Consider the following 27,122-nt stretch of genomic DNA (forward strand, 5'->3'; position numbering starts at 1 on the left):
GGAGGAGCAGAGGGAGAAAGATAAGCAGACTCCCTGCTGAGCACAGATCCTGAAGCAGGGCTTGACCCCAGGACCCTGAGATCATGACCTGAGCCCAAACCAAGAGTTGGATGCTCAACTGACTGAACCACCCAGGCACCCCTCATCCTTGAATTATTCTTTTGTTTGGGTGGAGAGGTTCCTGAGAAAGGGAGCGTGAGAGGCCCATTATTTGTGATCCTTTGTGTCTGAAAACATCTCTTATTCTACCATTTCTCTTAACTAATGGTTTGGATTTAGATTTCTAAGCTATAAATAATTCTCTTAGAGTTCTAAAGGCCTCACTCCATTATCTCCCAGCTTCCAGTGTTGCTGTTGAGAAGTCTGGTGCCATTCTGATCCCTGATCCTCTCAATGGACCTGTTTTTCCTCTCTGGGTCCTTTTAGGGTCTTTTCTTTCTTTTTTTAAGATTTTATTTATTTATTTGACAGAGAGAGACACAGTGAGAGAGGGAACACAAGCAGGGGGGAGTGGGAGAGGGAAAAGCAGCCTTCCCTCTGAGCAGGGAGCCCGATGTGGGGCTCGATCCCAGGACCCTGAGACCATGACCTGAGCCGAAGGCAGATGCCCAATGACTGAGCCACCCAGGCGCCCTAGGTTCTTTACTTTATCCCTGGTGTTCTGACATTTCATGGATAATGAATCTTGAAATAGAAATCTTATTTTCTCTCCCTGAGGATTGTATAGCATTTTTAAAGCTTTCTTCTCCTTGAACCTAGACAGTCTTCCTCTCCTTCCCCTCCCCACATACCTGTTTCTCATGTCTAATGCTTTCCTTAAATGTCTGGGGATCATGGCTGTCTGATAATATCTAAGAATTATGCTTTGAAGCAATGATTCACTGGTCAGCATGCTTGGGTGGAACTTGTCAAACAGTGGACTTCCCTGTAGAGGGGAGTTGGTCATGAGCTTGCTCTTCCATTGAGGGTCTGTATCCATATCATGTCTGTATCTGTGGGTCTTTCCCTTGAGTTTGCTCAGCTTCTATAGAAAAGTGTTGTGTAGTCTCCATCCTGGGGGTAAGGATTGTGCCTGAACCCGCAGGTTTTCTGAAAGCTGGGTTAGGAAAAGGGGCTGGAATTTTACCTTTCAGCATGTAGATTTCTGTCTGTTCTCTATATTTTCTGCACTTTATGCCCACCCTCCCCAGTGAGCACCTCAGGTGACCTACAGGAGTGGGCAAGGTGTGGGACCCCACTGCCCCCCTGGGACTGGGCTTTCCCATGGCCTCCACCAGCCCTCCCACCTGCAGCTCTGCACTGGCTGTCCCCCAGAGCCCCTGTGCAGGAATCAGGCCTTCAGCTTCCCCCATGCTGCCGTGTGACTCACCACTCCTTCCTCTGCTTCCCACCTTCCAGAAATGTGCTCCATCCTTTGTCTGCTGCCATCTCCTCTCCTGTTCTCATAGACCTTGTAGATTTCTAACTCTTTTTACTCCTTTATAGTTGTTTTTAGTAGAGTTTTGGGAGGGAGCAGATGGAGATTCATGAGAGGCTCTTCTGCCACATTTACCCAGAAGTTCTTTCGGGTTCATTTTTACTCTGAAGTCCTTGAGGGGAACAATTTCCAGACCCCGTTCTGAAATAATGCCCGCTTTCAGTCAACACAATCACTTTGTATTTTATTTGGTGGTAGGTGTTTCTTTATGGGAAAAGGATTTCAAAGTCCAAACTCACACACTGTTTAATTGTATTAATAAAACACTCTTGACCTTTTGAACAAGATCCAAATGTGGCCCTCTGCTTTTGTCTAGGACTGGGGGACAAAAAAACATGAGTGGCATTTTGAAACATGGCCCTGGCTCCAGTGCTTACCAGACCTGCTCTGTCTCCCGGGTTGAGTTAAAAGCAAGGAGAATGCTGAAATACCATCTCCTTGGAATTAATCACGAGCCCCACCACTCCTGCTCTCCTGTGTTTACACATTACTGCTATTGTGTTGTCTCTGCTGGCGGATCTCCTTTCATCTGCAGGCCACACAAAATTCTCTTCAGTTAAAGCTGCACACGTGGCTCTTGAATTAAGAGGGGCATTTTAGCAATAATTCCTCATTCCTTTTATTGGAGGGCTCAAAGTCTTAAGGAAGGGATCACTTTTGTTTCAGTGTGTTCTGCTGTGGCCAGCTGACACTTAAAGTCCAGATAAGCAAAGGAGAGAGCAGGGCCAGGAGGAGGCCATCCCACGGAGAGGTAGCTCTGTAGCTGGAGCATGGGGTTACCAGGAAAATGAATGGACCAGGATAGAGAGGGCCTTGAACGCCACACTAAGGACTTTGTGCTTTCCTGCAGGCAGGGCAAGCTACTCAAGGATCTTTAGCAAGAGAGTGACAGGAGATAAACTATGCTTTAAGAAAATTAGGGGCACCTGGGTGGCTCAGTCGTTAAGCGTCTGCCTTCATCGGCTCAGGTCATGATCCCAAGGTCCTGGGATCGAGCCCCGCATCGGGCTCCCTGCTCTGCGGGAAGCCTGCTTCTCCCTCTCCCCCTCCCCCTGCTTGTGTTCCCTCTCTTGCTGTGTCTCTCTCTGTCAAATAAATAAAATCTTTAAAAAAAGAAAAAAGAAAATTAAACTGAGAGCTGACGTTGGGAGGGTTCAGAATAGGAAAGAGGCTGGAGTCTAGGCGGCCAGTTAGACAAAGTGGTTCTTAACCCTGCCTGCACAGATCACTGGAAGAGCTTTTTACAAAAATCCAGATCCTGGCCTGTACCCTGAGAGATTTGGTTTCAGGGGGTCTGAACCCAGGGAGGGAGGGAATGAAGAATCTGTGTTCTTAAAACATTCCCTGTGTGGGCGCCTGGGTGGCTCAGTCGTTAAGCGTCTGCCTTCAGCTCAGGTCATGATCCCAGGGTCCTGGGATCGAGTCCCACATCAGGCTTCCTGCTCAGCGGGAAGCCTGCTTCTCCCTTTCCCACTCCCCCTGCTTGTGTTCCCTCTCTCGCTGTCTCTCTCTCTCTCTGTTGAAAAATAAACAAAATCTTTAAAACAAAAACAAAAACAAACATTCCCCGCGTGTAGCACTGAGCTATTGTGACAAACCAATAAAGGGGACTAGGCCTCAAAGTGGGGAGGCAGAGGAGGAAACAGATTGGAAGGAGGGGTAGGGGAAGGGGGAGGAAGAGAAGGTCCCCCCCGACCCCTGCCTGTTTCAGGGCCTCAGGGGAGGGAGGGATGAGGAAGACCATCAAACTGGGCTTGGAGAGCCAAGGGAGGTGCCTTCCCTAGAGGAGAGCTAGAAGAAGATCAGATTTGGAAGAAGGTGGTGCCAGTGGACGTGCAAGTGCCAGAGGAGCCTGGGACTTGAGTGTCTGGTCATGGAGTGCGTGGAGTTGGAGAAAGGAGACTATAGTTCACATCCCACCGGTCACCTGAGTGTGTGGGCACATGCATGGGTACATGTGGACACCCCAACGGTCCTCTTCTGCCGGAATCAGAAAGTGTGGCGGTTCAGAGATCAGCCCTGGAAGCCAGCAGCCCTGTTCGCTTGGCTGCGGGAGCCACAGCCTGCTCGCCTGCAGAAAGCCAGTGATGCTAGCCGTCTGGCTGTTGGGCTGATTTGGTCCGCTGCCTGCAAAGGCTGGGCTCAGAGGCTGGCACACAGGGAGCACGCTGTAAACGGAGGCTGGGAGTAATACTACAACATGTGAGCTCACTTCTCCAGCCAGGGAGTCGTAAAGTCTTTCATTCAGTGTCTCTCACTCCTGCAGCTGGAGAGCTATCAAGTATTTCATTCAGTATCAGGGGACAAGTCTGCAGGAGGGCATGAAACCTTTCGTTTGGTGCTACCTACTGCGGGTGGCATTCTCTGGGTGTGTTTTTGGTGAGTCCTTTGCCTTTTATCTCTAGGACTCCTCAAGAAATGACAGTCCCTTGGTGCTGCATTTAATTGGAGACGTGCTCAGAGACGGTCGAGAATAATTATGACGCCTGAAATGTCAAGCTCTTCAAAAGTCTGCCATTGCCCTCCCTGCCACCCTGAACAGCTCTGGGAGCCCAAACCATGCAGCCCCCCAGAGCATACCTGGGAAATCTGAGTGACATTGACATGCAGGCAGCAGGAAGACGCACAGTGAACCGAGAAGCCTGTGCTGAGCTCAGAAGAGGTGAGTTGATGATCTGCTATTTATAGCTGCACTAAGAGGCTCTGGCCGCCAGCTCGGTGTGTGAGGCTGCTGGGAATGATGCCTTCACAGAGCTGAGAGCACAAAATGCAATTGGCGATTCATGGGCAGCAGCTGCTTGAAATACAAACATTCCTGTGCCCTAGCCCCGCCCGCCTTTCAGACGCCCCCTTAGGAAGCTTGTTGAACAGAGTTGCCAGCCTACGGCCTCCCTGTCGGCATGCATTTGGACAGAAAGTGAGGGTAGGCAGGTTCTGCTCCAACCAGGGGCCTGAGAAGGGCAGTAACACTCCTCCGAGGACACCCAAGAGCCTGAGCCTGCCCCTCCCAGAGGCCTTGGCCGGAACCCAGGTCAGGCTGAGTAAGAGCCAAGCCCTGGGCCTGGAGACCGCCTGTGGTTCTGGGCCCCAGAGGGTGTGTGGGTCAGAGAGAAAGAACAGTTCCTGCTCCTGCCCTCTGTCTCCAGGGGCAACAGTGGTCATGGAGCAGCTTCCTGATGATGCTTATTCTGCTGGACATGCAAAAATGTACAATGAGGAAATCCTGGTAGCTTTTTAATTTTTTCCCCCAATTCCACAGCCCAGCACCTGTCACCTAAAATAGCTGTTGTTCATTTTCCTTTGGTAACGTCTTGGCTTTCAGGCCAAAGTCTACTTGGAGTCCCCAACTCAACTCAACCTATGCCAGGAATGCACTGGGGGGGTCTCTTAGCTTCCTGCAACCAAGACTGGAGTGAAAGGACCCAACCAGGATAATGAGGCATAAACCAGCCAGGTTCTGGAGCCAGATTGTCTGAGCTGAAATCCCATCTCCATAATTGCCGGCTACTTGGCCTGCATCAAATTCCTCTGAGACTCAGTTTCCTCACTGGGAAGATGGGGATAATAACAGGACTTACCTCACTGGATGGTGAGGAAGATGAAAAGAAGAGACCTACATAAAGGGGTCGGCACAGTGCCCGGCATGTGGAAGGGCTCCACAAGTGGAAGCTGCCGCCACCACCATGCTGGTTTTTGTTATGGTGTCTTGGCCCCTATCCTGACACCACTCCTATGGCACTGAGGCTCCTTATGGAGGTGGTGCCCTGGGGTCTCAACAGGGACCCTCTGCTCATTATGAATACACCCCTCATCAGGCTGCTCAGAGAGATGGACTTCACCCCTGGCTAGTTTGGCCCTTTGCATTGCCTGTCCCCCACCCTTGCCTGGGAATGAGGTGCCTGTCCCTCGGGGTTGGACCATGCCTGGGCCTGAGCACCCTACTCCTGCCCTTCTGGGTCCTGGGGTGGCCCTTGGGGGCACTAACTATCACCGTGCAAGGGGAGGACCTCACCTGAGGTTCCAGGCACTAACCTGAGGTCTGTAGCCAGCAGGTTACCCACCTCACCTACCAGCTGCACACGCATTACAAACTGCTGATTCATGAAGGCTCATGTGGCTTTGGCTGTTTGTACATTCTCTCATCTCCAGCTGTCGGCCAAAACATAATTGTAGCTGTCACTTTGGCAGCGAGATGCTGTAATGTGTCCTAATGCAACTGCCTCGGCTCCACAGCAGTGAGCTTTTAGGAGGTGGGAGGAATCTGCAGCTGCTCCTGTGGAGAGAGCCGTTCTGGAAAGTGGTCTGTGTGATGTTCACCCAGGTGCAGCCATGGAGGTGGTGTGAACACCAGAGTAAGGCCCTGCATCAGAACTGGCACTGGCGTGCTTTGGTCTGCAGCTACAGTAATGCCATTCTGATGACATCAGTTAATAAGAGAGAGACTGCCACTGAAATGAGGCATTTTGAGCAGCTAGGAGAGCTTGGAAACCACCTTTAGACTTATATGTAAGTTGGACTCTAGCATGCATGGGGTGAATGAGGGGTTAGACAGTAAGGTACACAGTGTAGGGAGATGGTGCCAGAGATATAGCTGGGGCCAGACTGGGAAGCAAGGGACTTGAAGGCCAGGCCGTGGAGCTTGGACTTGATCACACAAGCAGTAGGGAGCCACTGAAGGACTTAAGGGAGAAAGTGATGTAGTCAGACAGCATTGGGAGTCTGAGCTCGAACATCCCCAAGTAGTGGCAGTAAGAGTAAGACTCTTCCTCTCTACAACAGTGGTATGCTCCTTGGGAAGGTTTCTGAACACCTGGAGCATTGGCCCCTGGATTCAGGAGTGGCTGCGACTTCATGCTTAGTGGGGAAGTGTGGGAAAGGCCAGCATTTGTCTGTTGAGTGTGCAGCAAGCAAGGGGAGGCACAAGGCTCATGCCTTCCTTTGTCCTTGATCCTTCTAGGCCAGAGATCATTAAGGAGGCACTTGTGTGCAGATGTGGTAAATGCAAGGGATTACAGACACTTATGCCAAAGGTCAGGGGAGCCTCCTGGGGCTGAGAGATGGTCCCGCTGTCTGTGGGTATTGTCTCCCCTACTGTACATACACACTTAGAAAACAGCAGAGACAAGTGTCCAAGTTTGGTTGATAGAAGTATTCCTCCTAGAAGGAAGGTTTTACTTTTACAAGAGGTTGTACTTAAATCAATCCCAGCTTATAGGTTGGTTTCATGAAGAGAGAAAAATATGAAGTGTTGGGACCATTGACAATGGGTGAGCCACCCACGGCATTGGAAGCCAAAGCATATCTGGACCATCGTGTAAGTCAGGAGGAAAACAGGATTCAGTTGACAGAAATTTTGTGTCCCCTTCTCAGAAATGCATTGTTGTGCAAGCAGAAGCTTGGCAGTGATTCTCCCTTTCAGCTGCAAGCTACGGAGGGCAGGATACCTCTCAGACTGTTAGGGGAGGAAAGGCAGGAGGAAGAAATCCCATTCTGGCGTGAGCTTCCATCAACGTTCGCCAGGTTGGGCTGCCAAGGGGCTGGAGGGAGGAGATGTGGCAGGTGTGGAACAGTGAGGAAGTCCCCTCACCTGGGCAGCTCCTGACACAAGTTGGCTGTGGGTATTGTCTGGAACCCTTTGGCCTATGGGTGGAGCTTGAACCTCATCCTCTTCCCTGAGGGCAGACAGCATGTCATAACCACCTCTGCCTACTCATGGCTGGCTTGTAGCAATATGCCAAGATGTAGTTTTACCCTATTTAGTTTGGTTTTTGCTTTAAAATTTAACATATAATAGGTTTGTAAAAGTTTTTTATTGTCAGAAAAGTGCAAACAACCATATGTACAGCCTCACAAATAATTATACAGTAAATGCTATTTTTTTTTATATAAAGAAAAGTACAGAGGGGTGCCTAGGTGGCTTAGTCGGTTAGGTGTCTGACTTCGGCTCAGGTCATGATCTCGGGGTCCTGGGATTGAGTCCTGCGTCCAGGCTCCCTGCTCAGCTCTCCCTCTCCCTCTCCCTCTGCCCCTCCTCCTACTTGTGCTCAATCTCTCTCTCTCTCTCAAATAAATAAAATAATCTTTTTAAAAAATATAAAGAAAAGTACAGAAAAAGAAATAAATGACCCTTAAACCTTTGCCTGGACAACTTCCACTGAAATTCTATTAACATGGGGCTGAAACTCAGAACCTCTGAACCACCCAGGTGCCCCATGATACATTTTAAAAGAGGATGCAATCATGCCTCTCCTCAGATATAAAATTAATATGTGTCAAAGATTTATTTTAATCCATCAATTAATGAGAGAAGCACTAAAATATTACAACCAATTCAAAGGAGAACTCAAAGTATCACCCATAGATATTCAGATAAGGAATGCTGAAGAGATTTTAGAAATGGATGCGAAACTGGTCAATACCCACAAGACAATAGTCAGTTGTGCTCCACCAGGCAGTCTGTATTTCTGTGAACAGGAATTGCTTGCATTCCTATCAAGCTTCTACAACTTAACTTCCATCTTTAGAGTTGAGAGCTGTCTAGTCAAAGACAACAGAAGGCAGAGAGAACCTAGGTGCGTTGGTTACTCAGGATGCCCACTCAATTTCAACATCTTTCACTGTTGTTCCCTCCACTTGTAATTGGCTCCCTACCTACATCCTTCCTAGGATTTCCTCTACCTACTACCTCTGCTACCCACTACCAGCTCACCCAACCCCTTTGCCCATGTTCCAGGTGATGAGCCAGGACTGGAAGACCAAACTGAGAGAACAAACCATTGCCTGGGCTGAGCCAGCCAAGTGCTCCCAAGGCTCTAACTCTGCTTTTGTGGTGGTGGGCCCTGGAGTTGTGAGCCAGGCCAACTCAGGGTTGGCAGTCACATTGGGCCTTGTTAAAAAATGGTTAAGGTTTTATGAAAAGGGATCAGATTAGAAAAGCAGAGAGAAAAGACTTGTGGTCCAGCACAAAAGACAAAGTGCTTGTCTAGTTCCAACCATCTAGTTCCCAGGATGACTTTGTGCATTTGGGTTCTGTGAGAGTCCTCCTTTATGTTGGAGTCAGCTTGGGTGGGTGTCTGTTCCAATAATTCCATACCTAAGAGAATAGCTGACATGCAAGATGTATTATGACTGAGGGGCGGCGGGTAGCGTCTCAATCGTCCCTGTCTGAGGCCATTTCCCACAGAGCTTGTGGTCTGTGTTGGCACCATGGAGCATTATAGCAGCCCCAAAGGTCGGGGACAGAACAGTCCGTGATACAGTGGAAAAGAACAAATACCTGACTCACTTTGCACCCTTGGACCATCACCTCACCTCCTACGAACAAGTTTCTTTTCTCTTTTTTTTAATGTTTATTTATTTAGTAATCTCTCTACCCAGTGTGGGGCTCCAACTCATGACCTCGAGATCAAGAGTCACATGCTCGGGGCGCCTGGGTGGCTCAGTTGGTTGAGCGACTGCCTTCGGCTCAGGTCACGATCCTGGAGTCCCTGGATCGAGTCCCGCATCGGGCTCCCTGCTCGGCGGGGAGTCTGCTTCTCCCTCTGCCCCTCCTCCCTCTCATGCTCTCTGTTTCAAATAAATATCATCCTTAAAAAAAAAAAAAAAAAAAAAAGAGTCACATGCTCTTCTGACTGAGCCAGCCAAGCACCCCACAAAAAAGTTTTCTTATCTTAAAAATGGGGGGCAGTGCCTCTTTCTGGCTTGCCTCCCAGGTCTGCCATAGGGTTCCAGTGAGAGGGTTGGGTATAAATCTACTGCCAAGGCCAGTCATGTGGTGGGAACTGAGCCCACAGCTCTGGCAGGATGGGAGAGCTCGCCCCCTCTGTGCAAAGTGCTTTGGGAGAAGAGGTTTTGTGCAAATGGCCAGTTATGATTAATTGATGGGGAGGCTCTCAGGCAAAGGATCAGATTTCACAGATAAATACACACACACATACACACACACAGAGGCACAGTTTGGCTCTCATGAGGAGAAAATGTTCATTCAGGGTAAGACAAGCATATCTGAATGAAGGTTTTCCATACCTTCAACAGGTACCTTCTCACAACCTTCGTTCATGAGCATGTACTGAGCACTGTCCCAGGCACTGAGATACTGAGGTAAAGAGTTAGCTCCTGCCGTTATGGTCCTGGGAGGCAGACCTACAAAAAGCCTTACCAAGGAGTGTAATAAGCACAGACAGAGGATATACTAGCAGCACGAAGGCGGGGCCCCCCCCCATGACCCCAGTGACTTCAAGGATCTTCAGAGTGTGTACAGAGTAGAGTCGGGTGTTGCTGGAGTGTTGAGGGAGGTGAGGGGCTGGCTGAAGTGGGCAGTGGGGCCATGGGTCATGTGGGGCCTTGGGGCCTCAGAGGGAATTCCATACTTAAGAAAGTGAGTGTTGTGGTCAGATATGTACAGATATAGAACAGTCACTGTGGCTGCCCATGGAGCACAGGTTGGAGGGAAACAGACTAGAGGCATAAGGACCCATCAGGAGATGGTTACAGGCATCCAAACATAAGGACCCATCAGGAGATGGTTACAGGCATCCAAACAAGAAGCGATGACCTGAGGAAAGGAGTACAGGGAACTGATTCAAGAAATGTTTGGGCCAGGATTTAACCTGAGAAACAAGACAAAGATGACCCTCAGATTTTTAGCAAGGGTGACCGTGCGGGGAGGATGGTGCCATCATAGGAGAAAGGAACCACAGGAGGAGAAGCAGGTGGGGGTGGGTGGGGCTGGACAATGTTGACTCAGTTTGAGACATGGTGAGTATGAAAGACCTATGTGCATCCAGGTGGAAGCATCCAAGGGGAAGGTAGATACATAGGTCTAAAACCTAGGGAGCAGTTTGGGCTATGAAGCTGGAGTGGCTGTGGGCACAGACAGGTTTATAAGAGTGTGGCAGGGAGGAAAGAGCAGGAGAAGAAGTGGAGGAGGCACCCTTTGGCCCCAAAATGCTCTCCTGCTGAGAAGGAGGGTGGGAGGAAGGGATAAGGGCAAAGAGGGGTGTTTGGAAGCCTCCTTATGGGAAATAGGAGAGAATCTGACCCAGGCCTAGCAACACAGGGGCCCTGCTGGCTTTGGAGGTGATACATCTGCATTGGCACAGATCTGTCCCCCTTAGGATTTTCTTTTTTTTTTAATTTTTTTTTTTAAGATTTTATTTATTTATTTGAGAGAGAGAGAATGAGAGACAGAGAGCACGAGAGGGAGGAGGGTCAGAGGGAGAAGCAGACTCCCTGCTGAGCAGGGAGCCCGATGCGGGACTCGATCCAGGGACTCCAGGATCATGACCTGAGCCGAAGGCAGTCACTTAACCAACTGAGCCACCCAGGCGCCCCCCCTTAGGATTTTCTACAGGACCTAGAAGCCAGGAAAGCACGCTGGATATACTGCCTGGGCTGTGGTCTCGCTAGAAGGTGGTGGCAGAAGGAAGTAAGAGGTGTGGAGCAGAGACAGCTAACTGTTCACCAAAAAACATCATCCTTTGCCCTTCTATAGAATAGAATTGAGGGTAGGAAGGGGTTTCCCAGCAGAGACTACATTTCCCAATATACACCCCTCCCCTCACATCTGTTGCATCTGAGAGGAGTCCATTGACTTGTTCTTGCCAACAGAATGTCGATCAGGGAAGACGTGTCATTTCCAGCCCAAGATAGTTAAGCAGCAGACATACCATCTTTACCTTTTCTTTCTCTTGCCTCCAGATTGAGATCCTCTTAGAAACCACATGTTGGAGGTGGCAGAGCCACAAGGTAGAAGGTTCCTTCTCCCTGACTCACCACTTAGAGGAGAGATACCAACTGAACAGGAACACCTGTTTGGGTTTAATGTGAGCAAGAAATCAACTATATTGTCTGAGCCAGTATACAGTTTGGGATTTGTTTGTTATAGCATCTAGCATTACCCTAATTAATACAGGGCTTAAGAAGATTTTTGGTTGTTCAGATGGTTCTGATGGGGCCAGGCTGGGGAAACAATTGAGGCCTCCAGGGACTTTTTGTTAAAGTCCAAGAGCAGGAGTGGAGAGAGGACTGGAAAAATCTAACAAGTAGGAGGTCAAGGCCTCTGGTAGAATTGGGAGGCTAAGATTTCAGAGAGACTCTATCCCACTGTGTGGCAAGAGCCCAGTGGGAGAAGGTGAGGAAGAGTAAGCAGATCCAGGAATTGTGATGCTAGGGGTCAGGAATTGTGTTGGCTGGTTAGTCCACTTGGATGTCATAGTCTGTGGTGAAGCAGGACATGGGATAGAGAGGAAGCCTCAGGGGGCTGGCTATTGTCTTGCAACCAGGACACCAGGAAGGAGTGCTTTAGTAAAAAGAAAAGACTAGCAGGACTGCCATACCTCAGTCCTGTGCCATGGCTGACTGGACCTGAGCAGGGCATCTCGTCACTGCTTAGGATTTGCTCACTAGGCCACCTGAGATGCACACCTGAAAGCTGGCCCATGAAAGGAACACCTGTAAATGCTGAGCTAGGCTCATTCCATCCAGAATCAGCCTGAGTGCTATCTTCAGTTGGTAGAGCAGCTTGGCACTCTCCAAAGTGCTTATTTACATATCCTTTTGAACCTCATGGACATCCCAGGAACACCCATCTGAAGACAGTGTCTCTCTGTACCAGGTAGAGTCACCAAAATGTTCAGTGAGATCCCTCAAGGTGGGGTAGAGCCAGGATCTCCTGATCCTTGGCCTGTGGTTCTGTGAAATTCCTTTTACAGACATTTACAGAAATTCCTTTTACAGACATTTGTAGACATTAACTGCCCATCATTTTAGGAAGATTTAGGCCTCGACATGCCATTGGCAACAGGCATGACTGAGACGGTCTCCAAAGGCACTTCCAGCTAGCAATTCTTAGAAGAGTTTCTAAATGAATGGTGCCAAAACAGGAGTAGGTATAGGAGCGGCAGAATGCTAAAAATAATAGTTGTGGAAATAAGAGCAGTTTATTTCTCTTAAAAAAAAAAAAGTCTGAGGGGCACCTAGGTGGCTCAGTGAATGAGCATCTGCGTCTTGGTTTCGGCTCAGGTCATGATCTCAAGGTCCTGGGATCTGGGATCAAGCCCTGCATTGGGCTCCCTGCACAGCAGGGAATCTGCTTGTCTCCCTCTCCCTCTGCCCCTCCCATTGCATGCGCTCTCTCTCAAACAAATAAATCTTAAAAAAAAAAGTTTGAGGGGCGCCTGGGTGGCTCAGTCATTAAGCGTCTGCCTTCGGCTCAGGTCATGATCCCAGGGTCCTGCTCTGCAGGAAGCCTGCTTCTCCCTCTCCCACTCCCCTTGCTTGTGTTCCCTCTCTCGCTGTGTCTCTCTCTGTCAAATAAATAAATAAAATCTTAAAAAAAAAAAAAAGTCTGAGGTAGATCAAGTTGCTATGGCCTTCTACAATTTCAGAGGCTAAGGCTCCTCTTTGTTGCTGTCCTCTATTGTTCCATAACAAATCACTTCAAAAGTCAGTGGCTTTAAACAACAATAAACATTTATTATCTCACACTTTCTGTGCGTCAGGAATTCAGGAGTAACTTAGCGGGGCGCTTCTGGCTTGAGAATCATGAGATTGCAGTCAGGATATCAGATGGAGCTCTGGTCATTTGAAAGCTTGACTGCGACTGCAGGTTGGTTCCAGCAGTTGACAATAAGCCTTTAGCTTCTCACCACCAGTCATCCTCCACAGGGTTGCTTGAGTGTGCTTACAACATGGCAGCTGGCTTCTACACACCTAGAGCAAATGATTCAAAAAGGAGTAAGACAGGGGTGTCTGTGTGGTGCAGTGGGTTAAGCGTCCAACCCTTGGTTTCGGTTCAGGTTGTGATCTGGGGGTTGTGGGATCAAGCCCTGCGTCAGACTCAGCAGTGACCACAGAGTTGGCTGAAGTTTCTATCTCCCTCTCCCTTTGCCTCTCCCCGTCCTTCCCACCCCACCCCCACTTATACTTTCTTTCTCTCTCTCAAATAAATAAATAAATCATTTAAAAAAAAGGAAGACAGAAGCTGCAATGTCTTTTACGATGTAGTTTCAGAAGTCACACTGTCATTGCTGCAACATCCTATTGGTTATACAGGTCAGCCCTATTTAATATGGAACAAAACTAAGCAAAGACATGAATACAGAAGTTGAGAGTCACTGGAGGCCACCTTGGAAGTTGGGCTGCTGCATCTGCCGTCCTCAAAGTGTGACTTCACTCTCATGTTTCAAGATGGCTGCTCTAACTCCAGCTATCACATCACCAAAGGTCTTTAGCTCTTTAGCTAGCACAAAGAAGGTAGAAAGGAAGAAGGCATGCCTTTTCCCTTAAGGATACTTTTCAGAAGTTGGATACACCATCATACTTATATCTCGTCGATCAAAACTTAGCCACATAGCTGGAAAGGAGGCTAGGAAATTTCGTATCTGTGTATCTATCTATCTATCTATCTATCTATCTATCTATCTATCTATATTTATTTACTTATTTATTTATTAAGTAGGCTCTATGCCCAACTTGGGGCTTAAACTCACGACCCCAAGATCAAGAGTCTCATGCTCTACCAACTGAGCCAGCCAGACACTCCCAGTATTTATTTTTGATGGTCATGTGCTCAGATACTGGGGGGCAGTTGGCAGTTGGCAGTCTCTGCCACAATGGCAATGTTCCTGTATGTATTTCAAAGGATGGGGTGGGGGAGGGGAGCATAGAGACCATCCCTACCTTGGGTTATTGACCTAGCTAAGGACTTGTGACCTATCTTGTCTGGTAAATAATTGTATGTGTGTGTGTGTGTTTCAGCCATGGGGGAGGAGTGCAGATTAGTGTTTTACCCTGTAATTAGTGAATCTCAATGTAAAAAGAAAATAGTCCTTAGAAGAACTCAGGAGACAAATGAGCATTAAAAACAGACCTAGTCCTAAAACCTAGTCAAGGGTGGTCCCAAGAATGAAGATGATCCAGAAAATAAGAACATTATCACCGGAGGCATCGTGAGGGCAGCCTCATTCTGCACTCAGACCTGCAGGTTTTTTGTTTTTTTTTAAGATTTTATTTATATGCGAGAGAGAGAATGAGAGACAGAGAGCATGAGAGGGAGGAGGGTCAGAGGGAGAAGCAGACTCCCCGCCAAGCAGGGAGCCCGATGCGGAACTCAATCCTGGGACTCCAGGATCATGACCTGAGCCGAAGGCAGTCGCTTAACCAACTGAGCCACCCAGGCGCCCCCAGACCTGCAGGTTTAAATAAATTCTAGGCAGCCCGATTCACTGATCCAAATGCAGAAGCACAGATGGGCAACTCTACCAGCTGTGTTTTTTAAAGATCATATGATTCTTGATCAATGAACTGAAGAGACCAAATGCAGACGTGTTTAAAGCTAAGCTGCAGATTTGCCCAGAGACCTCTTAGAGACCAGAGCCAGGGCTTGAGCAGCCAGCTGGGCGCTGACTCAAGATGGGGTGAGGGAATAGGGAGGGTGATGAGCCATCAGACAGCCAGAGAATTCTGAGGCCTGAGAGGTCCACAGAAAACCTGCCCTGGCAGAAGTAAGGCAAGACTCTGACTTGGCCAAGTGGCCGGTGACAGGAAGCACTGTTGTCCTAGAGGAATGCAAAGTCTGAAGCAAGAAACCTGGGGCTGAAGCACCCAAGAGGGCAACTGGTACTGCTAAGGCCCTTCTGACAGGGGCTGGCTTTCTCCTTGCTACACAGCCTGCCTGGGCAGTAGGTCCTTATCCAGAGGGTGAAAGAGGTAGACTGAGGAGTCTGAGGTCCTTGTTTCATGAGGGTAGATAGGGGTTTCCTACCTTTCTGGCTGGTCTCACATGACCCGCCCATGGCCCAAGCTGGAGGACATACCTGGGTCCTGAGTCCCCACCTGGCCATCTCCCGATGAGGTTGGCAGGACACCCGGGGGAGACAACATACTTGGGCCACAACCCATGTTCTTTATTGCATGTGGGTTGTCAGTCATCACCATAATGTTGTTGTCCAAGGGTCAGTTTCCAGAACAGGGAGGGGATCACCAAAGTTCCCAGCCTTCCCCACTCTGCTTTGGCCTGAGTCCCAAGTTCAGTAAGAACTTGGGGGACCTCTACTGGCTCCTAGTTTGAGGACCCTTTCAAGAGAGACACCTCCAGGAATGGCCAACATCAGGCTCCAACCTTGGGCAGGTTCCTGGAGGCTAAGGGTGGGCCGGTGAGGGGGGTTAAAGCATCTTAAAGTGGACTTGAATTGGCTTGGGAAATCTGGGACTGTTTATCATGGCTCTGTTGCACCAGTGATTAATGAGCTCAATGGGGCAGACACTAGGCTACCCCCTGGGGACACAGAGCAGAGGAAGCTTCATATGACATCACTCCAGACACATAAATAAAGCAAAACAGAGGAGGGTGTAATGTGCAGTGATGGGTACAAGTACAAGATACAGAAATAATGGTGGAAGGGAGTGTGCTAGCAGAGCAGTTAAGGAAACCTTCACAGAAAAGGTGATACCTGCAAGAAAGAACTGGAGTTCCTCAGCTGACAGTGGGGCCAGGTGAGGAAAACCATCCAGGTGGAAGGAACAGCAGCCCCCAGCGCTCTGAATTTGACACCGCCTGTGGTAGAAGAAGAGAATTTCCTTGCCTTTGTGTGTATCATACTCTGAAGTTTCTGGGCCCTTTCAGGGTACACTGTGGACTTGATCTCTTCCACTAAGCCACTGAAAGGAATCAGAGACAGAAGATGCTCCCTTTCTTCAGGATTTGTTGGCTTTTCTTTCATCTTTGAGTCCTCAGTACCTGGTCATGACAATGGAGGTACCATAATGAGGAAGGAGAGAATGCTTTTCTGATCTTGGAGAATCTACCTCAAACCCAGTCCTTTTCTATGTTAAGTCTCCAGGTGACCTTCGATGGCCCCTTAGGCATGACTGTCCCCGGTAGCCTCTGATGGGGCAGGAGGTAGGACTGGGAGGTGTACTGGGTGGGGCATTCTGGTCTCCCCTCCTTGGTGTCAGACCTAGTCTGTCTCTCTGGAATCCTTTAGAGCCCCCAGCATTGCTGAAGTACCCATCCTGCCTCTTGCAGGTTGCCCTGAAGTATGAGAAGCATCATCTGGCTGAGGCTGGCACATCCTCATCTCTTATTTTGTGGTGTACCAGCTAGCTTTTCCTCCAGGACCCAGGAAAATGTGATATGCAGGAGAATCACCAGGTGACCCAAAACCAAACAGTTGCTCTGCAGTTCTTCTATGAAGTCAGAAAGAACTAGAGGCCCCAAGAGGTCCAGTGGGCACTATCTCCTTCCTAGGTCAAGGTGGGAAAGTGGAACAGAAACAGAGCCATGCTGGGATGCTCCCCTGTCTCCAGCTCCAGGTGGACCAGGAACCTCAGGCACAGAGCTACCAGTGCCCAGTGAGACTATGGGAGGATTTTCAGTGCAGGTAGAGGGTGTGCCCTCTCCTAAGTATCAAGGTCCTGGCCAGCCCAGCTCATTCATTCACATGCCTCTTGCCCCTGATTATTGTTCTTCTCACTGGGATGTACAAATAGTCTCCTGGTAGCCCTGGTCTTTCTCTCACCTTTGCCAGCTCCAACCCCAAGGCCTAGCTCAGATTACATCCCTCTGGCTCAGAAATGCCTTAATTACAAACTCCTGGGTCTGGCATTCAAAGCCCTACCCACTACAGTACTAACTCACCCCTCACCCTGGATCTTGCCTTTATCTGGTCCAGATACCCCCTTGTTGCTGCTGATCTCCTGGCCCAGCTCTAGTGCTGTGTCATCTATCAAGTCTTCCTTGTCACCCTCTGCCCTCTGAACCTATGGCCTAAGGGATGGAGCTTTTTACTAGATTTGCATGTATCACGTGCTTGTAAAAACATTCCCACATTATAGACATGTACACAGTAAAATGAGTGTGTGTCATTCTGACTCTCCTTTCCCTAGAACTGGCCCCAGTTAACAGTCAGGCAGGCACTTGGGTACCCATTTTACCCAGCAGGAGAGGGGCCCTTAGGGGCCTTCCATAACCACTTGACGATGGTGGCAGGATGGGGGCGGGGATGAGCAGAACTGACCAAAGGTTTCAGAGGTGGTGATTTGGGTTGATGATGAAAAAAAATCTTCAAGATCGCCCTTGATTTCTTTCAAAGAACAGAGCCCCAGGGAGGCATTTCTAGTTCATATGGGAATATCCATTCTATTCACCCAAGAACCAGAAACTCAAGTTCAAAGGCATCCAGGCTTCTGGAGAATCCTCTTGGCCTAGCACCACTCCCACTACAAGCCCAGGCTGAGCTGAACTGGAAGTCTGACTGTGGTTTTTTACAACTGCCTAGGTGTACAAGCCTCAGGGCTTTGTCCCAACAGCCAAGGGGAGTCAAAGAAAAGCTTTCAGAAGAAGAGTAACATTTTATTTTATTTTATTTATTTTATTTTATTTTTTTAAGATTTTATTTATTTATCTATCAGAGAGAGAGAGCACAAGCAAGGGGAGTGGCAGGCAAAGAGAGAAGCAGGCTCCCAACTGAGCAGGGAGCCCGATGCAGGGCTTGATCACAGGACCCTGGGATCATGACCCGAGCCGAAGGCAGACGCTTAACTGACTGAGCCACCCAGGCACCCCAAGAGTAACATTTTATTTATTTATTTAAAGATTTTATTTATTTATTTGACAGAGAGAGAGACAGTGAGAGAGGGAACACAAGCAGGGGGAGTGGGAGAGGGAGAAGCAGGCTCCCTGCCGAGCAGGGAGCCCGATGCAGGGCTCGGTCTCAGGACCCTGGGATCATGACCTGAGCCGAAGGCAGATGCTTAATGACTGAGCCACCCAGGTGCACCAAGAGTAACATTTTTTTTTTTAAAGATTTTATTTATTTATTCATGAGAGACACAGAGAGAGAGAGGCAGAGGGAGAAGCAGGCTCTCAAGGAGCAGGGAGCCCAATGCGGGACTCGATCCGAGGACCCTGAGATCATGACCTGAGCCAAAGGCAGATGCTTAACCATCTGAGCCACCCAGGCGCCCAAGAGTAACATTTTAGACACAAATCATGAGCTGGAGGTGATAAGTTTGGAGGAAGTGAATGCCTTTGAGTGAACAATAATGTTGGCCTGGACTTGGGCAGACACAGTGGGGTATGAGAAGAGGGAGAATATAACACAGCAGATGAGGGTGAGCGACAGGAAGGAGACTAGCTCTGGTGCTATGGATATGGGTTTCAGATCAACAGTTCCATTTAGCAAAAATTTGTTGACTGGATTGGACTCAGAGTGTGAGGACCTGGGCATCCCTACACCCTTTCATAGGTAAAGAATTGAAGGAAATGATAAACCCCAATCTGGCCATCTAGATGACTAGAGAGAACTAGTCAATCAGTGCAGACCTGACTGGGCACCCAGATCTTGATCCAGGCATATCAGGTACACACAGAGGCTTCTAGACACCATAATCTTGAAGCAGACATTCCAGGTACACAGCTGACCACTTCCAGCCAACCCAATACCCCTAGTCAATCAGCAACACTCAGAAACTTTGCTTTTTGAATACAGAACACAGATAATACATTACCTACTCCATTTCTCCCCCTCCCCCAATGCTGAGTCTAGATTCTGTGCTGGAATTGTTTCTCTGCTTATCTGTAAAACTTTTCCACTCAGCACTCAATCTTTAGTCTCTCATCTTAACTCAAGCCAGGGACTCCCACCAGCTCCCACAAAGTTGAACATACCCTATATGTTCTTTGCACAATTCTGACATTCTGCACTCTTCAGTTTGTCTTTGAGCTCTCCTGGGTCCCTGGGGGTGCAATGAATGGCCCAAGAGGAGCCAGGGGTGTTGTCTGAGACCATGAAGGTTGCAGGGTGGGGGGCGTTGAGCTGGGGTTCGGGGGGAAGAATATCGGTAGGAATCCCAAAGCTTCAGTCTGGTCTCCAACTCCCCGATGATGTTTCTTCTCTGGGCCTGTCCCTCCTCCAGCCCCCAGGCCTTTGCACATGCTGCTCTTTCTGCCTGGAGTATTCTTCCCCTTCTTTGTCTGTTTGGCTCATTCCTCAGGTCTCTGCTCCCTCGGGGAAACTTCACTGACTTCTTGGTTCAGGTTTGATTCCTTGGTTAAATATTCCCATAGACCCCTGTTCCATTACTTCTTTCCTTCCATTAGTGGTGTTTGTTTGTTTGCTACCATCTGCCTTCCCTAGTAGACTGTGCCTTCCATGAGAGAGAGGTTCTGTCTGACTCTCTGCTATATCCCTAGCCTCTGCCAAGGGACTTGTTCAGGAGTAGGCACTGAATGAATGAATGAGTCAATCAATCAATGGACTAACAGATGGACAGATGGATAGCTTTCACCTGATAAAACAAAAGACTCAATTGGATGAGATCTTCTCCAGCACTGATATAATTTTCTAGGCCTCTATTGTTTCATCTGTGAAATAGGAAGAATGTTCCCTGCTTGCTGCTTTACTTCTGTATCTGAAGTGACCCCAGTCAGCCTGATACAATTTGGGATGCTTTAAAAACAACTTGGATAAAGGTTCCCATTTGGCTCCAGAACCTTATTTTCTGACACCCAATCACATATATATGAACCTCTAGATAGAAATTCAGGCTGTGCCTGGAATCCCAGGCCCCACTGTCAGAGCTGGAGTTAAATGCCATATTCCATTTCTAGAATTTCTAGAAGCCCCAGCCATACCTCCTAGAGTTAGGGCAATAAAGGCTCTTGTGTGTCCCCACAGCCAGGCAGGAGAGGTGGGTGAGTGTCACAGCTCAGAACTGGGAATTATGCCCCATGAGGGGCCCAGAGTGCTTATTCTGCTTGTCTGTCCATCTGTCTGTCTTCAGTGATGGACTGAATGCAGGAGTTTTTCTGAGGCAGAGCCGGAGGTCTGGCGTACGGCCAGGTGAGTCATCTCTCAAGAGTCTGGGCTTCACAGGAAGGCTGCCTATGCCTTCTTTTGCTTTTGCTGCTGCAGGTGGACCTCACATACTGAGGTCTGGGCCCGCCTGTAGGGTGCAAAAGGAAGAGGAGACCATATCTCCAATCTTCACCAAGGGATTCTACCCAGCCATCCTCTCCCGAAGGGCCAGGAACGCTCATTCGTATTCCCCTCCAGTCTTGAGGGAACATGCTCCCCCTGAACGGGATGGCCGGCTGGACCAGAAGGATGACCTGTCCAGAGGTAGAAGTGAGACAGAGTCCCAGCCACTTAAAAAATAGCACTAAAGCTTCTAAGAGCCGGGGTAGGGAGTACCAGCTCCTAGCAAATCAACAAGAACATGGAAAAGCTGAGAAACCTCAGTGAGGGAAAGGAGGATGCTTTTGATTCTGGAGGAGCTTTTTCACTGGCTTGGGAAAGCAGTGCCCATTATACAGATGGGTGAACTCCTTCCCATGAGGATCTGTCCTTGATGGAGGCCTGGGAAGAGCCAAAGTATTCACTATTCTAAAAAAGGGTAGCCCCTTGACCCCACTCTTTGATGGGCCAATCTGTGCTTCCCCTTCAGTTCAGATCTCCATTCATCCTCACCTAACTGCTGGTTCCTGACCACTTTGGGATACCCTCGCTGGCCCAGGCCCTCCTTAAAGTCCCAAGGGTCCATACAATCACTACCAAAATCCCAGCAATGTGTTTTTGTTGTTGTTATTGTTTAGATATAGAAAAAAATCCATCCTAATATTCAAATGGCATCTCACAGGGGTGCCTGATTGGCTCAGTCAGTAGAATGTGCAACTCCCAATCTTTGGGTTGTGAATTCGAGCCTCACATTGAGTGTAGAGATTACTTCAAACAAACAAACAAAAATCAAATGGAATCTCACAGAATCCTGAAGAGCCAAAAGAATGATGTTAGGGGCACCTGGGTGGCTCAATCGTTAGGCTTCTGCCTTCAGCTCAGGTCATGATTGCAGGTTCCTGGGATGGAGCTCTACATTAGGCTCCCTGATCAGCAGGGAGTCTGCTTCTCCCTCTCTTACTCCTGCTGCTTGTGTTCCCTCTCTTGCTGTCTCTCTCTGTGTCAAATAAATAAATAAAATCTTAAAAAAAATAAAATAAAAAGAATGAAGTTAGAGGTCTCATACCTCCTGAATGCAAAACTTGCTTCAAAGCTACAGTAATCAAAACAGTGTGGTACTGACATAAAAACAGACATACAGAGGCGCCTGGATGGCTCAGTTGGTTAAGTGACCGACTCTTGACTTTGACTCATAATTTCAGGGTTCTGGGATCAAGCCCCGAGTAGAGCTCCATGCTCAGCAGAGAGTCTGCTTAAGGATTCTCTCTCTCCCTCTCTCTCTGCCCCTCCCCCATCTTGCTAGCTCTCTCCCTTTCTCTCTCTGTCTCTCAAATGAATAAATAAATCTTTTTTTTTTAAAAAAATGGACATACAGAAAAATGAAATAGAATATGCTTGCCCAGAAGTAAATCCTCACATATATGGTTCAGTGATCTTTGACACTTGACAAGGGTGTCAAGACTATCCACTAAAGAAAGGACAGTCTTTTCAACAAGTGGTACTGGGAATACTGAGCATCTGCATGTGAAGGATGAAGTCGGATCTTCACCTCACAGCATAAACAAATATTAAAGCAAAGTAGATCAAAGACCTAAACGTGAGAGCTAAACTATAAAACTCACAGAAGAAAACATAAAGGAAAATCTTCATGACATTGGATTTGGCAATGATTAAATTAATATGATACCAAAGCACAGGCAACAAAAGAAAAAACAGATAAATTGTCTTCATCAAAATGAAAAACCTTTGTGCATGAAAGGACACTACCAACAGAATGAAAAGGAAACCATGGAATGGAAGCAATATTTGCAAATCATATATCTAATAAGGGGTTAATGTGCAGAATATATAAAGAACCCCTATAACTCAATGACAAAAACAAAAACAAAAAAAACCCCAAATAACCAGATTTAAAAGTGGGCAAAGGACTTGAATAGACCTTTCTTCAAAGAAGATATACAGATGGCCAGTGAACACACAAAAGAAGTACTGGACATGACTAATAGGAATATCAAAATCAAAATCACTAGGAGAGACCACTTCACACTCATCTGGACAACTATTAATAAAAAACAAAATACATATTACACAGAGAGTAACACGTGCTGGCCAGGATGTGGAGAAATTGGAACTCTTGTGCATTGCCAGTGCGAATGTAAAATGGTGCAGCTGCTGTGGAAAACAAGGCCCCAAAAAACATTAAACACAGAATTACCATATGATCCAACAATTCCACTTCTGGGCATATGCCAAACCAACCCAAAGCAGGGACTTGAACAGATGTTTGTGTACTCGAAGTTCATAGCATTATTCATAATAGGCAAAAGGTGGTAGCAATCCAAAGGCTCATCAGTGGATGAATAGATAGGCCAAATGTGGTATATGCAGACAATGGAATATTATTCAGCCTTAAAAAGGAAGGAAATTCTGTCACATGCTACCACAGGATGAACCTTGAAGACATTATGCTAAGTGAAATAAACTAGACACAAAAAGATACATGCTGCATGATTCCCCTTGTATGAGGTACCTAGAGAAATCAAATTCATGAGACAGAAAGTAGAATGGTGGTTGTGGGCCAGGTGGGGAGGGAGGAATGGGGAATTGTTGTTAATGGGTATAGAATTTCAGTTTGGGGATGATGAAAGAGTTCTGGAGATGGATGGTGGTGATGGTTGTACAACAGTGTAGTTGTGCTTAATGCCACCGAACTGTACACTTAAAAATAGTGAAAGTGGTACATTTTATGTTAGGTATATTTTACGGTAGTGAAAAAAGAAAAAGTCACATGGGGATGGGGCACTTAAATTTGTAAGTGTTCTCCTCTGGGAGCTTACTCAGGACCCTGGGAGATATTGGGGGAGATGGCTGGGGCAGGGTCAGAGGAGGGAGGCTGCGCCCACCCCATCCCCCACCTCCCCTTATTTCTACTTCCCTAACTCCTGCCTGTCCTTCAAAGCCCAGCTCTAGTGCTCTCCCACTTCCTCTGGGAAGGAGTCTCCAGCCCTCCCTGCTTCCCCTCAGAGCTCAGTAGAGTGTCCACTCCCTCTTGCCCCAAGAGTCTGCTCTCCTTGCCCTGGGCTCTTTCCTCAGGGGACAGAAGTCTGTCTGTGGCTGGGGCAGCTTGTCTCCCTCCCAGGCTCGGGGAGGCCAGCGGTAGTTGCTCAGTGTCTTTGTCTGCAAAATGGGACTCTGAGTATCTACTTCTCAAGGTTGTTGTAAACATCCAACAAGATAATAAATATAAAGCTCTGAAGCACAGCGAAGGGTCCAATATACTATTACTACTAGGAGTATTCTTCATACTGGCCTGGAGGACTTCCCCTGTGCCTATCTACCATTTGCTCCTCATCCTGTGAGACCCAGCTTCACTCCTGCTTCCGCCACAGAGTCTTCCTGTCCACCTCAAGCCCCGCTGACTCCCCACAGCGCATCTTGGAAATGAAGGACAACCTGACTTCATAGGACTGTCATGAAGGTTAAATGACTTGATCCATGTAAAATGCTTATAACAGCGCTGGGCACATAAAATGTGCTCAGTAAGCAGTTAGCAGTGATGACGATGATGCCATTAATGATGGGCTGTGGTCATTTCACATGTCTGTTCTGCGTGTTGTCTTGATTGTGACTGACACTCCCAAGTAGGTAGACTGAAGAGTAAAGAAAGATGACAATAAGAGGTGATAGGTGTTGGGGAGATGGATTCCAGTTTGGCAGGGATTCTTAGAGCCTTGGATGGGTTTGGCAGATCAGAAAGTCTTCCTGGTTTTAAAAGATGAGTAAGTGACAGTCTAGAGGCCAGGAAGATAGGAACGTCATAGTGAAGCTAGGGGCATGTGGAATGAGGTCACTGTAGCTGAATGTTGCAGTATAGGTAGCAAGAGATGGCCTAGAGCCAGATGGGGCAGGGCCTTTACCCAAGAGGATCACAGCCCCCTGGAGGGTTTGCAGCAGGAGACACCCATTTGGCTTAAATTCTGAGCTCTCTCTGGCTGCTGGGTGGAGAACGGACAGCAGGGGGCATGGATAGGATCAGCAGGCAGACAGGGAGAGGCTGCTACAGGCCTCTACAAGGCAGGAGGTGGTCGCTTGGCCTGGGTTATAGCAGTAGAGGTGGAGGGCTAGGGACAGTTTCTGGAGATGTTTCAGAGGAATCGAAGCTGGATTGGCCATGGGGCTGAGAGGCTCACTGCCCAGGGGGCTTGGGTGGATACGTGAATGGTAATGCCATTTTCCTGAGGTCTGACCAGTGGAAAACAGGTTGAAGGGACAAGGCTGGCACATGGGTATTGAGAGTTGAGTGATTAGTACATCTTCTCTCGCCCATCACAGTTCTTATATTCAGAAAGTTCCTTGAGTCTAGCTCTGAACTTCCAGCTGCAATGTGAGCTCAGGCCATTCTATACCATTCTTGGTGAGCTGGCTTGGTGCTGAGAGGCAATGGGACTGAGGCATGGGGCTGGGGGCCAAGGGCTTGGGTGGTGGACATGCCTCTTGTATGAACGCCATCAAGCATGCCAACCTCTGGTGCCCATCAGACTCAGACCCAGAGAGCCTGTGCCAGGGTGCGTGGGCCGGAGGACCTGGTACAGAAGCCTCCTGCCCCAAGTGATTCAGGTCCACACATGCCCCTCATCCTGCCTCTGGAGGCCTCTCAGATCAGAAGTAACCCCCAGGGCCCTCAAGAAGGTCCTTCTTCATGATTCGTTCAGAGGTAGGAGGTGGAGAACAAAACCTCTGATCTTGATGCCAGACACAAACTCTAAGAAATTACTCACCAAAGGGCAAAGTTTCAGAAACCCAGGCAAGGGGCCCTGCACCATGGTCTGATGAGAATGGCTGGTCAGCAGGGGCTATGGCACTGCGGAGCTTTCAGGAGTGGGGCCAGAACCCTGCCCAGGCACAACTCCTTCCAGGCACAACCCTGCCCTACACCTCATCTTACCAAACTGCAGGTGGGGGACTTGGGAACCACATGCTGAGCACACCTTCATCCTGCCCCTCTAGGTGACCAGTTGGGACCCTCAAAGCCCCTAGACCTACTGAAGACTGGCCTGACATGTATTTGGGGTCCCATCAGCAGCTTCCTCACCCCTGATCTCCATTTTGTCCTTCTGGAAACCTGCTTCCCAACACCCTCAGGAAAGTGTCCCAGTCTTGGCCTCCCATGAGCTCCCCATCCCCAGGAGTCAGGATTGCATAACCAGCTTGCCCACGGTTCTTTCTCCTGTCCCTCCGCCTGCCACTCAGCTCTCCTGGGCCTGGCTTACACGCATGCCTGGTGCAGTCACAGGACTGCCAGAAGAGTAAGGAGATGAGTACCAGGAAGAGAGTCAGGTGACCTGGGTTCTAGCTGGCTGAGACAGAGCCAGGGAGTTGTCCCAGCAAAGGTAGCATTTTGGAAGTCATTAAATCTGGAGGGGCAGGTTGGATTAATGAGAGTAGTAGCTCTCCCTCACTCCTGAGCAGAAGCTTGTCTGGTGGAACCTTGAGAGGCCGGCCTCTAGGGGAATAGGACATTGACAGTATGTTCTATCCCCATGACTCCTCCTGCCCTGTGCTTTTGTAGCTTGAGTGGTGAGGACACCTTCCTTATAGGAGTGGAGTCTCTTGTATTCTCAGAGCCAGGCCTGGTTCTGCCCTGAAGTCAAACAGAAACATCTTCCACAATATACCCTCCTCACAATTCTGTGAACTCCCCCAAGCCACCCTCTCCTGGCTGGGCTCCTGGATTTGCTCCAGAGGGCTGGATGGGGTGGGGGTGGCCTCACAAAGCGTGCAAAGTCCACTTCAGTCCCTGGGAGTGTAGTGCGCCGCCCCCCAACTTCCATGTCCAGATAGGGACTCTGGCCAGGGTGAGCCTTCCACCCCCTGGGAGCTCCTCAGGGCTTCCCAGGGGTCAGGCTGTTTGACTCTGTTTCTGGTACTGCCCTGTGATATGAAACCCAAATTTCCCGACCATAGAAGATTAGGCAGTTAGGGAGAGAGAAGGAGTGAGTGGAAGGGTGCAGACCCTTTCCCGCTTGCCCCTTGTTCACACTCCTCTCTGGCCAAATGATCCTCTCACTTGGCACCACAGCAGGGATCTCTGGGAAGAAAGAGACTGAAATCTCTGGGGGCTCTGGGTATTTGGGTACATGGGGTCAGGGATGGCAGGATTGCTAGAAGAAACCCCCAGAAAACAGTGGTGACCTAAGAAGGAATTCCCACAGACCTGTCAGCCCATTCTAAAACTAGATGGTGGGCAACCTCCTTTGGGGACTTGAGGGGCGCCCACCCTTCCAAAGGAGCCTGACCTTTGCTGAGTCCTACAGGGTCAGGCTAGCAAGAGCCTGGTACAGTCTCCCACACAGCTGCGAAAAGAGCCCTCAGGGAGTCTGCTTCTGCTGGGTCTCAGTGTCGCTCTGGCCGTTTGCCAAAGCTTTGAGAGTTTCTGCCCCTCTCTGAGCCTTACTTTCTGCATCTGTAAAATGGGTATTGTCATTCCAAGAACTCAAAAGAAGTCTATTTTATTCCTAAATATCTCCCTTCTCCGCCTGGTGTTCATTCCAAAAGCCCACTCTTCTTAGCAAGTTTTGGTTAAGCATTGTCCTAGTCAGATACTCTTGAAAGGTGGGGCACACTAAGCTTCTCATCTTTGTGGGGGGAATGCATTTTTTTGTTGCCACTGTGCCCTCCAACCCTTT

At 48.6% G+C, this 27,122-nt stretch overlaps 1 long non-coding RNA gene across 1 annotated transcript in view; it reads left to right on the forward strand.

Moving 5' to 3' along the window:
- Positions 1-27,122, forward strand: part of LOC118016647 — a 74,072-nt gene that overhangs the window by 9,298 nt on the left and 37,652 nt on the right. The window contains exon 3 of the long non-coding RNA XR_004680879.1: positions 3,883-4,139. This is a non-coding gene — a long non-coding RNA (uncharacterized LOC118016647). The remainder of the gene's footprint in view (positions 1-3,882; positions 4,140-27,122) is intronic.

The sequence above is a fragment of the Mirounga leonina genome, unplaced genomic scaffold (genome assembly GCF_011800145.1).
Source record: "Mirounga leonina isolate KUSES-001 unplaced genomic scaffold, KU_Mleo_1.0 Mir_168, whole genome shotgun sequence".
In the NCBI taxonomy this organism is placed as follows: domain Eukaryota; kingdom Metazoa; phylum Chordata; class Mammalia; order Carnivora; family Phocidae; genus Mirounga; species Mirounga leonina.